The sequence below is a fragment of the Phaethon lepturus genome, unplaced genomic scaffold, assembly GCF_000687285.1.
Source record: "Phaethon lepturus isolate BGI_N335 unplaced genomic scaffold, ASM68728v1 scaffold22182, whole genome shotgun sequence".
In the NCBI taxonomy this organism is placed as follows: Eukaryota; Metazoa; Chordata; class Aves; order Phaethontiformes; family Phaethontidae; genus Phaethon; species Phaethon lepturus.
The window spans coordinates 14,310-18,971 of NW_010524372.1; positions in this window are offsets into that span (position 1 = coordinate 14,310).

Here is a 4,662-nt window from a genome sequence, read left to right on the forward strand (position 1 = left end):
TCTGTGCTGTGAAAGAGAGTGCAGGCACAGCAGCCACGCAAGTCCCCAAGAGCCTCTTGCTCCAGCTGAGGGTCCAGTGTGCCCAGGGGCTGAGGCAGCAGGGCACGGCCCGTGGATTTGAAAGATGCAGACAAAGTCTGAGACAAAGCAACACTTCATGTGAAACAAATCCATCAGCATGGGCTGCGGGGTCCTGGGGATCTCCACACTGCAGCTGCAGCCACACACGGGGCCCAAGGCACTCGAACGCGCCGAGCGGCTCCAGCTGAGGGTCCAGTGTGCCCAGGGGCTGAGGCAGCAGGGCACGGCCCGTGGATTTGAAAGATGCAGACAAAGTCTGAGACAAAGCAACACTTCATGTGAAACAAATCCATCAGCATGGGCTGCGGGGTCCTGGGGATCTCCACACTGCAGCTGCAGCCACACACGGGGCCCAAGGCACTCGAACGCGCCGAGCGCTGCGAATGCAAACTGCCTGCTCCCTCATGATCTTTGCACGGGCTCCCACGTTTCTGCAGCTTCCTGTGGTCTGCACCACGCATGTTTTGAGGCACAAAATCATCCCAAAGCAAGAAATTCACCTCCCCATCGCAGGAATTGTCAGCGCTCCCCTTTACGGCAGCTGGCGGGAACAGACAGTACCTGCCAAGCAGACCACAAGCGATGGGTCAGTCCCCCATACACAGCACTTAAGACATATATAACCCTTCAGGTGGGTTTCTGTGTCACTGGCCCCTGGCTCGCAGTGCTAGCATTTGGCAGTCAGGGGTGACCAGGAAGCGTGGCAGCCACCAGTGGGAAGCCATGGCGGGGGACCAACCCTATCTCCCGCCATGCTGGGCGGATCAGCTGGCTTCAGTTCCAGGGCCTGCACAGCATGACCGGGCTGCCCAGGGCTTGTAACCCCCAGCGCTGGGGAAAACACCAGCCCACCCAAAAGAGGAGACTGCTGGGTTTAAACCCAGACATGAGGCTGTATGTCTCCCACAGCCCCAGTCCCAGGGAGTGCGGTGGGAAGGGGGACCCCCACACTCCATTGCAGCGGGACAAGCGTGAAAGGAGGTGCTGGGAGCCTGTGATGGCATGCCAGAGCTTATCACCTCTCCCCGGGGAGCCCCGAGGAAGCACCTTCTGCTGTACACTGCTTGCTCAGCCGGGGACACAGGTGCTCGGGGGGTCTCAGAGGGGCTGCAGGTGGTCCGAAGGTGTCTGGGCAGAGCACAGAGCACAGCTGAGCAGCAGGGCTGGGCCAGCTCCACTGCACCATCGCATCTTCAAAGTCCCACTGCAAAGAGAAAGGATCAGGCGGTGCCACAGCCGGGTGCGAGGGAGCTGCAGGCAGCACTGGTCCCCACGGGCAGCACAGGGTCTGCACCACCTCTTCCCAGAAAGGGGAATAGGCTACGTTTGAAACTAGAAAGTTCTCTCTTTCTCCACGACAATGCAAGCAAAACTCAAAGCAGAACAACATTGGTTTCCATTTTTCCCCTCCCCGCCCAGGCAACACGAGAAGAGGGCTCTGGAGCACACGGGGGGTGGCCGAGCAAGATGTGGAGTGTGTCAAGAGCAGGAGAATGCCTTTTCCCCAGGACCCCCAAAGCAGCGGTTTCTGAGCATCCCCCCGTGCTGCCACAAGCACAGCCAGTTCTGAGAGATACCAAGCAGAGACAACTTGCTAAAAACCCTGTGAAGCCCCAGATGAAGCTTGGGCTGGTTCACCAACACCGGCCACCACAAAGGGACTCTGCAGGTTTCCAGCTTCCCTTTAGCTCTGTGCAGGCAGCAAAAGCCTGGCTGGACCATGGGAACTTTCCGTCAGGGACACGACGATGTTTCTGTTTCTTTGCCTCAACTGCTACGACTCCCAAGTGACGAGGGGCTGGGGATCACAGGGGGACATTTCCAGGAGTGCAAACCCCAGTCTGCCCCACCCAGCCCTCCCGCCCTGACACTACCCACTGCACGGACTCTTTTCCCACAGCAAGAAAAAACACTGGGGCAGAGTTCCTCTGACTCAGGAGTGGTTTCTTTTCCTCTTGTCCTCACCATGACCTCTCTTTATGTCCCAAGATGTCTTGGGCACCTCAGACATTTAGCTCTGAGAGTTTATACTCCGAGGTACCCTGGGGACCTGCTCCCTGCCTTTCTCCCGGCAGCCCAGCGATATTTTTCCCCAATAATTTTTCCAGAAAAAAACCCAACACAACACCTCAGGGAAAAAAACAAACAATTCGGGAAGAAAAAAACCTCAGGAAAAAAGCTAGGCTAGAGCCACCACGCAGTTGGGGTGACAGAGCACAACGTATGGGGTAAAGGAACATGCTTGGGGCCAGGCAATGGCATCAAGCTCATGAGAGCAGGAAAGAAGCTGTGAGCAGAGAGGGGAAAGAAAAAAAAAAAAAAAGGCTGCTGTTTAGTTTAAAGCAATGGTCTTTCAGGACAACTGGGAAAGAGCTGCTTAACTTCGGGAGAAACAGCCTGGGAGGCCCTGGACCCAGCTCCTCACTTGCCAGGGCTAGAGCCGCTTTGCCCACCGCGGTCCTCTTGGCCACCTCCTCGCGCAGGCTGGCAGGGAACAGCTAGATCTGGCGCTGCTCTGCAGGGGTCTGTGCGGGGGACCCCAGCCGGGATCCCTAAGGGGCAGGGGACCCGACGCTGCTGCGCTGGCGACGGCCGCCTGCTTGGCCGGGGCTGCGCTCCCTCTGCCTTGGAAAGGCCGGCCCCTAACGGCAGGAGAGAAGGGTTTCAGCCTGCTCCGGAGAAGTAACGAAGCATTTTTTGGACCAGGCGGCGAATGCAGAAAGCTGGCGGGACACGCGCACAGTAGCCCCTCGCTGCGGGACTCCCTGGTGCAAAAGTCATCGTTCCACAGATCCTTGTGCTGAGATGTCTGGAAAAGATCACAGACACCCCACCCTGACAGCCACACGGCCTGGCCTGCAGCTGGGAAAAGGACTTTTTTTTTTGTGTAGCGCTGGCTTTCTGCGGACCACAGCATTAACAGAGCCCTGGTGCCCCACAGCAGAGCAGCTCAGGAATTTGCAGCCAGTGAGCACATCCTGGCATCCCCCTCACTTCCTCACCCACGATGTTTCCATTTTCAGGGATAGAGTAAAACACGCTGCTCTCCCCCAAAACAGACTCTGCAAAGCACTTTTTCTAGTAGACAGACAGCCTGGACAACAGCTCTGACAGGCAACGGCAAGTCCTACATGTGAAGGACAGCCCCAGCTTTCTGGACCTCCAGAGCAGAACTGGGGCCAGCATGGCACGAGGGCAACCTGCACCAAAACCCTCTTGTAGCCAACAGCAGCAGCTTGAGTGGAAAAAGGCCTTAGGAGAAACTAAGCAAGACTAGCAAGAGGTAGCAGGGAAGCTCTGAAAGTGTACAAATTTTGCCTCTCTCCTGATGACTCCACTAACTAATAGGCAGACAGAAAAGAAAAAGGCCAATATAAGATTCCCAACAGGAGCCCAATGAAATCGCCTCATTTCGCAGCAGCTTCTCCATAGGACTGTGCCAGCTACAGCTCAGCCAGAGTAAAAAGACCTTTGAGTGAGCCTGGAGCTCACTATGGCTCCAGCCTTTTTGGGAGTGGCCGTGGCTGGGGACTCCCCAGACAGGCAGGCAAGGCTGTGAGTGGAGCTGGCACGCTTGTGCCAGCGGCTGCACAGATGCCATGGTGGTTCGCTCACACCTTGACGGAATAAACTGGTCTCCACACTCCAGACAGAGCAGACACTGCTCTGGAGAGCACGGGGATCCTGGCCATGAGGGCAGTGAGGGCAGAGCAGCCCCAGGACAAAAGCCTAGCACTTCCATGTTGTCCTGAAGGAGGGAGAAGAAACAGGAGGCAGGGGAACCCCTCCATCCCACCACCTGGCAGGAGCCCAGTCCCCACCAGCTTGCTCCAGGCCCCACGATGATCCCAAGGACTTTACACCCCTCCTGCCAGACCAGAAGTGACAAGTGTGTAGGGGCTGCCTCTCCTGGCCCCCACCCTTGGGGTGCAGGGCCTGGGGTGGGTCCTGGGGGACCACAAAGCACTCCTGGACCAGCCTGGGGTACGCCAACGACAGGAAGCCCTGGGAAGCCAAGATGCCAGCTTGGGCAGCACCAAGGGTGCTAAAGGGGAAAATGCAACTGAACCGAACTCACCGGTGCTCAGAGCCTGGCAGCTGCCTGTGCTCACCCAGGCTCTGCCCGCTGCCCACCCGGCCCTGGATGGGCAAAGAGGGGCAGCTCACCTTGAGCACTGCCCCAGGCAATCTGCACTGGGCTCCTTGGAGCTGGCTCCAGGGAGGGCCAGGGGCCAGGTGCCAGCAGAGACCTTCCAGCACCCACAAGCAGGGCGAGCAGGCCGTCCCACAGCTGCCACTGCCTCCTCTGCCAGCGGGCAGACCTGTGTGGGACAGGGGCTCACTTTGAGGGCATCATCCTTAGGGGCTCACTTTGAGGGCATCATCCTCAGCCTTGTGGGCTGCACCCAGATCTCCCGCTCATTGCCTATCCCAGATGCCACCCAGCCACCCCCTGCTCACCCCAGGTGCCATGCTGCTACCCCAGGCACTGCTGGCCCCAGCGTGCCCACGCCAGGCTGCCCAGCCAGGGGCACGCGGTGCTCCCCGCAGCCCTCGGCCCCGGGCGAGAAGCCACCAACC